This window comes from Diadema antillarum, unplaced genomic scaffold, assembly GCF_040938485.1.
Source record: "Diadema antillarum isolate AM-2024a unplaced genomic scaffold, OU_Dant_1.0 scf00000071, whole genome shotgun sequence".
Classification (NCBI taxonomy): Eukaryota; Metazoa; Echinodermata; class Echinoidea; order Diadematoida; family Diadematidae; genus Diadema; species Diadema antillarum.
Window position 1 is genome coordinate 1,478,890 of NW_027270960.1, and position 12,695 is coordinate 1,491,584.

Genomic DNA, 12,695 nt, shown 5'->3' on the forward strand with positions numbered 1-12,695 from the left:
GACAGGATGCGAGGAAGAGAGGGGATATGGCTGAGTGGCGAAGACAACACAAAGAAGTGTCAAAAGCAGTTAGAGCTGATCAACGTGCCTTCGTTGAGAGAAAATGTGAGGAGATAGAAAGAGCAGGGAGTGATTCTAAGAGGGTGTATGCTCTGGTCAAAGAAAATGACTCAAAAACCATCAGCAAGGTCAGATGTCATCAATGACAGAAATGGTACCACCTTAACAGAGAGCACAGACATAAAGAACAGATGGGCCTAGTACTGCAAGGAGCTCTACGAGCAGAAGACCCAGGCAGACTCTGCCAACAGCAACCTAGGGGAACAAGAGTTAGAACCACCCCCGTTATTGGAGGAAGTGCGCCAAGCAATGAGAGAAATTAGGAACGGGAAATCACCAGGCTGGGATGATATCCCAGGCGAGTTATGGAAAGCCTCTGGTGAGGAAGGCATAAACATCACGTGGAAACTATGTGACAGAATCTGGAGGAATGTAGAATGGCCCGAGGACTGGGGAAGAGCGGTCTTTATCCCGATACCTAAAAAAGGAAATGTAAAGGAGTGCTCAAACCATCGCACCATTAGTTTGATAAGCCATGCCAGCAAAATACTACTCAAGATCATCAACAACAGAATGAAACGGCAGATGGAAAATGAGATATCTGAAGAGCAGGCTGGTTTTAGAGCAGGAAGAGGCACGAGAGACCATATCATCAACATCAGAAACGTCATTGAGAATTGCCGAGGACACTCTGTACCACTCTACCTGTGCTTTATAGATTACAGCAAAGCCTTTGATTGTGTCTGTCATGCAAAATTATGGAACACTATGAGAGAAATGGGTTTTCCTAGCCATATAGTGAAGCTCATTAGCAAGCTATATAAAGATCAAGAGTCTACAGTACGAACAAGCAGAGGTGACACAGAATGGTTCAAGATTGGTAGAGGTGTCAGACAGGGATGCATACTATCGCCCCAGCTTTTCAACATCTATGCTGAACGGATTATGAGAGATGCCCTGGGAGATTTCCTTGGTGGAGTGACAATAGGTGGCCAACGGGTAACAAATCTCAGGTATGCGGATGACACCACCCTGGTTTGTAACAACAGAAGAGAATTGATGGATCTACTCAGAGCAGTAAAAATAGCAAGTGAAGAGAGGGGGCTAATGCTGCATACTAGAAAGACTAAGATCATGGTTGTAGATGGAGAACGGAGTTTTGCAGATGGTGTCTTTTCTCTAGATGGTGATGCCATTGAAGAGGTGGAAAGCTTCGAGTTCCTGGGTTCCATCATAAACACCAAAGGGGACTGCTCACAGGAGATTAAACGAAGACTAGCAATGGCCCGGAATATGGTACAAAGTATGACAAAGCTCTGGAAAACTATACTCCCTTCCTCCCTCAAGGTCCGGCTACTAAGATCTACAGCCTTTGCCGTGGCATCATATGGCTCAGAATCCTGGACAATGAAGTCAGCAGACAAGAAGAGACTGGATTCGTTTGAGATGTGGTGCTATCGTAGGATACTGAGGATACCATGGAAAGAAAGAAGAACAAATACATGGGTGCTAGAGGAGCTTGGAGTGGAAAAGAAACTACGGGCTGATATTGTGGCCAGAAAATTGACATATTTTGGCCATGCTACCAGACATCACTGCCTGCAGAAAACAATCATCCAGGGAATGGTTGAGGGAAAACGTAAAAGAGGAAGACCCGCAGCAAGCTGGCTTGATGACATCAAACAGGTGACTGGAGCAAGCATTACAGAGGCTACCAGAGCTGCCGCTGACCGCAGACAATGGCGTTCTCTCATCCGAACCACACCTGCATATTTGTATGCTACGTGACTAGAGAGAGAGATCTTCATGGAACATAGTATATATTATGCATGTACTGACTGGAAGTGATTATCTAGGGAATTTGGGGTTCATGGGGTCAAAGGTCAAGGGCAACACTTCAAAATTTACTATTTCCCTCATATTTATGCAATGCCAGCAGGACTTAAACTTGGTGTATGCATGTATAACCCAAAATAGAGATTCTCTGGCAATTTCTTTTTTTTTTTTTGCCAAAAAGGTCAAAGATCAAGGATCAAGAGAAAGTGCTGAACTTGCTTCTTCCTCCATGTCTCGGAAGTGGCTCATGGTATCTTGAAACTTAGTACATATTTATGCATGTTCTGCCTGACAGTGATTCTCTTATGAATTTTAGGGTCAAAGGCCAGATGAAAATGGTAACAATTTTCTACTCAATACAAAAATTGCACTTTTTCTCCATACCTTGAAAATTACTTAATGCATAAACTTATGAAAGGGCCAAAGTCAAGTTAAAGTCCTAAAATTCCCAAATACATGCTCTCCTATTCATCCAATTAGACCTAGGTCAAGGAAGGTGACCATTTTGAATTTTGAATGGAAACAATGTCATTATCGTTTTCAAATTCCCAGTAACAGGGCATTTAATCTTGTTGCTTTCGCGTGGCCTTTCTTTCTATGATATACAAGAAGTAAATTTGTTATTGCTTTCAGCAATAACAAATTGGGGCCCGTTTATCTATATCATGACGAACCTCCGGAATAACGAACCTTTGGGGGAAAAAATGAACCTTCGGAATAATAAACTATAACTACTATTGTTATATTGTACAAGCTTTAACGCCGACATCTATTAACCTACTATATTACTACTTTCACTCTTTGAAAGGAAACACGCCAACAACCAACGACACAACAGGAATGGAAACAATGGCATTATCGTTTTCAAATTCCCAGTAACAGGGCATTTAATCTTGTTGCTTTCGCGTGGCCTTTCTTTCTATAATATACAAGAAGTAAATGTGTTATTGCTTTCAGCAATAACTAATTTGGGCCCGTTTATCTATATCATGACGAATCTCCGGAATAATGAACCTTTGGGGGAAAAAATGAACCTTCGGAATAATAAACTGTGACCAATATTGTTATATTGTACAAGCTTTAACGCCGACATCTATTAACCTACTACTACTTTCACTCTTTGAAAGGAAACACGCCAACAACCAACGACACAACAGGAATGGAAACAATGTCATTATTGTTTTCAAATTCCCAGTAACAGAGCATTAATCTTGTTACTTTCGCGTGGCCATTCTTTCTATAATATACAATAAGTAAATTTGTTATTGCTTTCAGCCGGCAGCATAGCTTTCGATGGTTTGTGATATCATTAGAATTAAAACATTGAGCTCTCCATAGCTGACAATTGTAAAGTAGTAGCCCGCCAAAGTTGGATTACCTTTTTTTGATACGCACTCTAACCTGAAAAAAAAAAAACAGATTTATTGGGTTTTTATCAATTGTACATTATAGCCACTCAAATAATGATGTATTGTTTGAGTTAGTCTTCGTACACCACTTAATTACCAACTGCTAATAGTAGTCGTAATCTTCGTTGTAATATTAAACTAGAAATGTCGCTATGACGACTGGTATGCCTCCGCCATAATGCATGATTCTCCTAATAGGTCTATAGTACATGTGGACAATGTGTGATTACATTTTCACAAAATTGGCAAAATATTATAATGGCATGTTTGTCACAAATGTGTTGAATGGTCACCTTCCTTGACCTAGGTTTAATTGGATGAATAGGAGAGCATGTATTTCACTTGATCTTTGACCTTTGACCTATCGTAGATTTTTTTTTTGGGGGGGGGGATGCACGGGGACCATTTCTGAAGAATTTATGATGTAACCCAGTATGGGCCGACATGAACTACACAGATACTTCCCTTCATTTTGTTATAAAAAAATAAGATAGCCATGTTTCATTTTAAACTCTGAAAGGTCATTTAACAAGTTCTTTATTTCTTAGCGCTTTTAGCATAAGATTCTTCTTTTTTTTCACTTTAATCTTACAATAAGAGGAAACTGTCACGTATTTTTTTTTCTTTAACTTTTTAATATCAGATAAGTTGTGATTAATTTCACGTTCTTGGAGGGAATCCAAAAAGACAAGAAACTGTTCATATGGGAAGCTGAATGGATTGAGTTTGGTAACACAGAATAGAAAAAAAAAACATTTTTATTTCATATAAGGAATAGAAAGTGTAATTTTTCTTTCTTTCTTCGCCGATTTCGATGAGATTTGATCAATAGATAGCAGTGATCTACAACAAACCCCACATACAGAACCTACGCAATTGCGCGCGGAGACATTGTAACCCTTCAATATTGCTGTAAAACCTATTGAACCATATCCCCTTTAATGTCGTGTAACTTTTAAAGGAATTGATGTATTGGAAAGCCGTTTTCACATGATAATAGCTATGTTTTGGGGATAATTATAGGAAAATTCAAATGTTATTTGTAAATGCATATTAAATGTATGGAAAAGAACATTATAACCAAATTCCCTATCTTTTTAGAAAAATGCTAAAAAACATAATTCCTTCCTTAATATTTCATGACAACATCTATCTATCCCATCAAATGGGGTATCAGCTTGTAGGAAATTTAATTCTCTTCAAAATGATACCATTTTTATGGTAATTTGTTATTCCTAACTAAAGTTATTCAAAAATAATCCGTCTCCTAGCAACGGGCGGCGCCCATCTTAGAAATATGCAAATTAGACGCGCGCGCAACCTTTTTTTCCGCTGGCGACAACCGGATTCGGAAAATACAGGTTCTGACGATCTCCGAACATATCGTAGAATTTTGTTTTAAGGGGGGTGCACGGGGACCCTTTCTGGCTGCTAGACTACATGTCAAAGGAACAGCTATCCCATTTGATACAGTGCTTTGGCTGCTCTGTTTTTTGTCTCCTGAACATTTGTGATTTTTTGTAGATACAAGGTCTTGTCACCCCAGCGACGAATACGTGCGTGTGTATATATATATATACATCTTCTTTTTTTTTTTCTGACAGGTCATTGAAATTACTTCCACTCAGGCTGTCATGGTGAAAATGTCTGCTGTGACTACGGATGCTAGCATTACAAAACATTCTTCTCTTATCAACATTCTCACAAAAAGGTGCCACAAAACCACAAAGGGCATGTGCAGCAGCATAAAGTCGTAGATCCGGTACATTGTGACATGGTGTTGTGTCCTACGTGCAGGGAGGAATAGAACTAGCTCTCCATGACGCTAACTCCAGTAAAAACTTACGGATGCTCTGCCTATGTGGATGCACAACATGAATAGAGCCTGCCCTGTTAGTGATCCTGGCAAGCCTGGTGACATTGCCCGACAGCTTGTCTATTTTGACGATTTCTGCCTCAGCATCCCACTTGGTGGCATAGATGGTATTCTCAAACAAAGTCAGGCTGTACAGATGACTGACCTGTAACAAGAGAGCCACCAGTGGAGACGGACAAGAGATATTATTTTCTCTGTTCTTCATGCACTTCATGGACAGATTATTTCAACATGACATAATGTTAGGTCTCTTAAGTGAGATGTACTGTATGGTGAGGAAGAAGAGGAGAACATGAAGAAGAAGAAGAAGAAGAAGAAGAAGAAGAAGAAGAAGAAGAAGAAGAAGAAGAAGAAGAAGAAGAAAAGAAGAAGATAGAAGAACAGGGAGAAGCCAATACCAATAAAAGAACACAAATCAAACCAAGATCATGACGCAATCAACAGGCATGTCCTCATTATCACTGTTGTAATGAGTACACAGTGGTATGACTACAATACCTGAACAGTAATGTGATACACTGCACTCCAGCTATAATGACCATACTAGTAGTTCTAATGAAACTCTCATTACAAGGAAAGAAATATGCAGGTCCCATAATTTTTGTCAATTATATCTTAATATACTTCATGGTTCAGCTATAATGAAATTTTGATGCAACAACTTTAACAACTTTAACAACAACAACAACAACAACAACAACAACAACAACAACAACAACAACAACAACAACAACAACAACAACAACAACAACAACAACAACAACAACAACAACAACAACAACAACAACAACAACCAACCAACCAACCAACCAACCAACCAACCAACTGCCAATAGTGAGGACTTTAATATAAAGGGAGTCGCCTGTACAAAATAACGCTAAAATAATATTTCTTGTGACCTTTGGCCCCTGTTTGATGATCCTCTGGCCTGTCCCATCGTATTTCACACTCTGCACCAGCTCCAGCTGGGTATCAGCGAAGTAGATCCTCTTGGCGGGGTAGTCTGCTGTGATGCCGTGAGGGAAGACAATCTTGGTCACCTCCAGGTCTATCCGCTCACGGCCATCCATTAAAGCTTTCTCTATCTTCGGGCGGCTCAGGCGATCTGTCGTCCCCCAATCCGTGAAGAACATTAACCTGTGATGGTATGCAGCAAGCAAAGTTTCATTCGATCGCAGTGCACACTTCTGCACATTCCCTGGAAGTTTGGAGTATTCACTCTCTTTGATGCGTAAGATATAACATCAGCCAAATGCAATTTTAATTCTGTAAGCCAAGCACCATTGAAGCATTAGATGAAGTCCAAATCCAAGACTTAAGGAAAAACAGGATTACTAGGATTATCATCTGAGACAAAAATGTGTGAGAAATCCTTGAAGGGTTTTATTTTGTTTATTTGCATAGTTTTATCATTACTTGTTGATTATGAAAAGTAGATTAATATAAAATACCACAAAAGGCTGGGGAATAAACAATAAAGACTATATTAACCCATTGAAGATTAATTCCAAGTATACTCAGACTATGACGCAGGTGTCTATGGGAAATGCGTGTTGTAGCAAAATCAGCTTGTCCTCAATGGATCAAAAAGGTGAGAGCTGATGTCCAACATCGCAATTATTTTCAGAGATGTGATATAACCTAATTAAAATGGGTCTATGGGATGGAGTTTCACTATAAATTAAAAACAGTCACAATACATTCAGGGGTTGCACATTTGTTGACATAATCATCACAAATGTACACCTACACACTACATTTACAGTTGTACTTTTTATATCATTTCATGGCAGCTTGATTCAGTATGACTTTCCCACTCTGCCTTCGTTAGGGTCAAGTGTAAAGGTATGACACTGCTACTCACCCTTCGTTAGGGTCAAGTGCCAACCCTTTTGGTCGGTGGAGGTTGCTCTCCACCAGCGTGATACAGATGTCACCGGCTGACCGACAGACAATGATGGCATCTGTGACATCGTCCATCAGGTAGATGTTGGACGTCACCCAGTCTATGGCGATGGGTTCAACATCTAGGAAACAATCACAAGTATCAAACATACATTACATCAACTCCACAGTTCGAGTACTGTATACGCCCTGTATGGAGGGAGTCTAATTTTGAATCGGGACTTCCCAACAGTTTCACGAGTGGTTAAATTCAATGTTGTTGAGTACAGCACTGAACGGAGCAAGATATGCTGCACATCACATTCATGTCGGGATCAGAGTCAATATCTTTGCGTGTCTTTCAATTTGCAAACAGCACCTGACACGCAAATTTTGCAAAAATAAAAACCTCAAGAAATTTTCGACATATAAAGTAGATTTTAGATAAATTTTGCACATGTTTGTCTTCTTTATCAAATGAATGAAAGGTGACAAAAATTATAAAAATTTCATGAAATTTTCAGCGTATAAAGTAAATTTTAGATACAATGTAATTTTTGCAAATGTTTGTCTTCTTTACCAAATGACTGAAAGGCAGTCTCATGTACAATGTACTCTGATACTTCAATACAGGATATGCAAGAAAATTGCTTTCAGAGAAAAACTGAAATATTACCTTGATCATATTTCTGCACAGCCACAAAAATAAAAGAACTATGTCTTCAAATGTACAATATTTCTCTATCCTCTAACTTAACTTATCTCCAGTAAGTTGTGACTTTATTGCAGTTTGTGGATTTGCAACATTCACAGTACACATTGCCTAATCAACCTTTCATGGTACAAATCAGTTGGTTTCCCTTAGGATAGCAACATTGAACAACTGAACTAAGCTTTACTTGCACCTACATAGGAGAAACATAGCTCATCTATGACAAGCAATGGGATAATTTCATCATCACATTATAATTAAGTCTCTGTCCTTAAGGACTACACAATGGAACTGGATTAATGTGGCCTCTGTTTTATCTATGTATACAGGCAGACTTTACGAACAGGTTTCACCTTGTACAAACTCTGCTGAAGGAAATCAAATTTAGTGGTCTACACTGACAAGTTTGATATAACTGTTGCTCATATGACAAATAAATCATACCTTGGCTTCATATTATGTAGCAATACCTATGTGGGGACCGGTGGAGGCTAGCTTTAACTGACATGTTATGAACAGCTAGATTATCACCCTCATGTACGAATCGTTGACCCCTCACATACCGAGCCAGCAGCAGGGTTTGTTCTATTAAGGTTTGATATTTATTGCTTTCATTACAGTGATGCACATATTTATATCACATCTTAGCCTTTCATCATGTGACAACACATGGGGTTCTGTGGGGGCTAGCTTTCACTGGCATGTAATGGACAGCTAGGTTATCACCCTCACATACCAATTTTTAAACCCTTGACATAGCTTGTACCAAGATGTTTCTTGCCTGTGGCCAACCATTTCTCCTTTGTGTGTCAGATTACCTGGCTGTAACTTGCCAATCTATTTCTATGGCATTCAGTTTTACAGCATTGTTACTGTAAAAGTGGACATTTTTGCAGTGTGGACATTTGTTTTTGCACTTCCAGTGACCAGAGACTGCCGCAAGAATAAAAGCACACGTCATAGTATATGAGCTTGTTACATGTAAAACTATCGTTTGATTCCACAGAATGAAAAACATGGAAATTCATCATATCCCGATGAGTGGGAAAAATTTACTCACACAAAAATTTCCACTTTTACAGTACTTTAAGTGTGATGTAGACAAATCCACTCAGGTAAACAGAGCAGCACACTTATCAATCGAGTTATTAATTGGCAGAATGATATCGAGTTGAGAGACTCACTTGTTAAATCCAGAATAAGATCCTGGACTTGTACGTTTTCCATCTTTTTGAGTCCTGCACACTTCAGCTGCTCTGCATGGTTGCCAAAATTGACCCAACAAATCTGGGAGAAAATAAAGTAATAAAACCATTGAAGAGTTATCCAGCTATCAATAATTTTTCCCTTAAAAAAAGGATGGAAATATATGGTGACACAAGATGCTATGCCACAATATTAATAGACTAAAAACTTTTGATGACCTTCTTTAGCACACTGTGAACACTGTTTTGTTGTCTTTGCTGTAAAGAGGTTTCATTTTTACATGCTCCTGAGGCTGTTGCAACCTCTATATGCTAAATTGCTGATTATTTTTAACCCAGATAAACAGACAAGTGAACCTACATATTTGGCTCAACTGATTACCACAAGTGCAACATGTTCATATTATGTTAATGACCTTCTTAAACACAAAGTATGCAATCTGACAGATAGAAATTATAGGCACACTGAAAACTACATTGCAGGTTTACACCGGAAAAGGTCGAGTTCAATTCTGCTGGTAACTGATGATAGACTTGCAGTTCCTATGTTGCTTTGTTTTCTCATCTTATCGTGAAGTAGAGAGGCTGTCATATAAGGGCTTACAAGAGTTTAAAGTGGGTATCAGTTGACATGAACACACCTTTGTTTGATACTCTTGGATTTACAGTCAAATCATATGATAACAGGATCACCTAAAATAGAGCTAGTATGTTTTGTCTATTTGTTGAGGCTGTTTTTGTATTTTGCTAACTACAACACATACATGCTGCATGAACATGACCTCAACACCCCAACCCTAGCCCTTTCTTGAAAGTCTTAACACTTTCATACATCTCATCTACACTGCATCAATGACATCAAAAAGGTCCACATCATATCAGAGACTGAGGTGTCTCTTGGCTTTGTAATGAAATTTGCAGAAGTATTCTTAGAAAGTGCTTTGACATTCCAAATTTTGTAAATACATAACAAAATGCACAAAACTGAATGTTCTACTTTGTCTTTTAATAATTTCAGATACAGCAAGGTGAGAAGATGTTTATCAACACAGAGATTTGATATAGTTAATAGTATAAATGAGCTAAACTTAACACACGAACAAATGGTCTCCAACAATACATACTAGGGCTCTCATGCGAACCATCTGTGGAATGCAAATAAATAATATTAAACATCATCAGTCGTGTTTTACTTTATTGACTACAAACATGTACAAGTGACTACTGAAATGAAACATGCAGAGCCTCTAGGTCTTTCGAAGTTAGCTATTTTAATCTACCTGGTAACAGTAACTCTCAAAGGACTTTGAATGCTTAAGAAAGATGTTTCAAACATCATTCTTAACCCTTTGATGACAAGTCCCAAGTAAACTTGACCAGGTGTCTATGGGAAATGCATGCTGTAGTAAAATCAGTTTGTCCTCAACAGGTTAAAAGCACTCAAAGTGAAGCTACAGGTAACCCGTTCTATTCAAGAAATAGACTTTCTACATTAGTCTAAAAAATTAGACTGATTTTGCTAAAAACAGGTGCTCAAAAAATGGGAAAAACAGTCTACAAATGATCAAAATTTTAAATGTTAATCTGAAATTGTGGTGCAAGGTTTGGCATAAACAAAATGGAATTAACAAACCTGTCCTTCATTCTTTTCAGAATTGCATCAGTCATAGCTGGATATGTCAATGTTGGTCTTCTGCCAAACCTGCTGAGCTGGCAAGGTTCGGCTTTTGACGAACCTGCCGAGTTGCCCAGGTTCGGCTTTTGACGAACCTGTCGAGCTGGCAAGGTTCGGCTTTTGACGAACCTGCCGAGCTGTCCAGGTTCGGCTTTTGACGAACCTGCCAAGCTGGCAAGGTTCGGCTTTTGACAAACCTGCCGAGCTGCCCAGGTTCGGCTTTTGACGAACCTGCCGAGCTGACAAGGTTCGGCTTTTGACGAACCTGCCGAGCTGGCAAGGTTTGGCTTTTGACGAACCTGCCGGGCTGCCCAGGTTCGGCTTTTGACGAACCTGCCGAGCTGCCCAGGTTCGGCTTTTGACGAACCTGTCGAGCTGGCAAGGTTCGGCTTTTGACGAACATGTCGAGCTGGCAAGGTTCGGCTTTTGACGAACCTGCCGAGCTGTCCAGGTTCGGCTTTTGACGAACCTGCCGAGCTGGCAAGGTTTGGCTTTTGACGAACCTGCCGGGCTGCCCAGGTTTGGCTTTTGACGAACCTGCCGGGCTGCCCAGGTTCGGCTTTTGACGAACCTGCCGAGCTGCCCAGGTTCAGCTTTTGACGAACCTGTCGAGCTGGCAAGGTTCGGCTTTTGATGAACCTGCCGAGCTGTCCAGGTTCAGCTTTTGACAAACCTGCCGAGCTCGCAAGGTTCGGCTTTTGACGAACCTGCCAAGCTGCCCAGGTTCGGCTTTTGACGAACCTGCCGAGCTGACAAGGTTCGGCTTTTGACGAACCAGCCGAGCTGGCAAGGTTTGGCTTTTGACGAACCTGCCGGGCTGCCCAGGTTCGGCTTTTGACGAACCTGCCCAGCTGCCCAGGTTCGGCTTTTGACGAACCTGCCGGGCTGCCAAGGTTCGGCTTTTGACGAACCTGCCGGGCTGCCAAGGTTCGGCTTTTGACGAACCTGCCGAGTTGGCAAGATTCGGCTTTTGACAAACCTGCCCAGCTGCCCAGGTACGGCTCTTGACGAACCTGGCGAGCTGCCAAGGTTCGGCTCTTGACGAACCTACCGAGCTGCCAAGGTTCGGCTCTGGACGAAAGTGCCCAGCTGCCCAGGTTCGGCTTTTGACGAACCTGCATAGCTGCCCAGGTTCGGCTTTTGACGAACCTGCCGGGCTGCCAAGGTTCGGCTTTTGACAAACCTGCCGGGCTGCCAAGGTTCGGCTTTTGACAAACCTGCAGAGCTGCCCAGGTTCGGCTTTTGACGAACGTGCCGAGGTGGCAAGGTTCGGCTTTTGACCAAACCTGCCGAGCTCCCAAGGTTCGGCTTTTGACGAACCAACCGAGCTGGCAAGGTTCGGCTTTTGACGAACCTGCCAAGCTGGCAAGGTTCGGCTTTTGACGAACCTGCCAGGCTGCCCAGGTTCGGCTTTTGACAAACCTGCCGAGCTGGCAAGGTTCGGCTTTTGACGAACCTGCCGAGCTGGCAAGGTTCGGCTTTTGACGAACCTGTCGAGCTGCCCAGGTTCGGCTTTTGATGAACCTGCCGAGATGCCCAGGTTCGGCTTTTGACGTACTTGCGGAGGTGGCCAGGTTCGGCTTTTGACGAACCTACCGAGCTGCCAGGGTTCGACTTTTGACGAACCTGCCGAGCTGCCAAGGTTCGGCTTTTGACGAACCTGCCGAGCTGCCAAGGTTCGGCTTTTGACGAACCTGCCGAGCTGGCAAGATTCGGCTTTTGACAAACCTGCCGGGTTGCCCATGTTCGGCTTTTGACGAACCTGCCCAGCTGCCCAGGTTCGGCTTTTGACGAACCTGCCCCCCCCCCCCCCCCCCCCCCCCCCCGGCCTAGTTAGGGTTAATGATCCTGTCAGGCTCCAAATTTTTCATCTGTTGCAATGTCCCTTTGCGAAGATCACAAAAATAGGGATTAGAAACAGTTAGTTGCAGTGAATAATAGGCAGAAATACATCTTAAATGCAGTTCAGTTTAATCAGTTTTCAGCGAAATGCTTTTTCATTGTTGAAATGCAAAAACATGCACTTCTATGATCATGC

General features: G+C 41.4%; 1 pseudogene; it reads right to left on the bottom strand.

Annotated features, from left to right (window-relative positions):
• LOC139716969 (low-density lipoprotein receptor-related protein 1-like) overlaps positions 1 to 12,695 on the bottom strand; it is a 183,283-nt pseudogene that overhangs the window by 128,144 nt on the left and 42,444 nt on the right.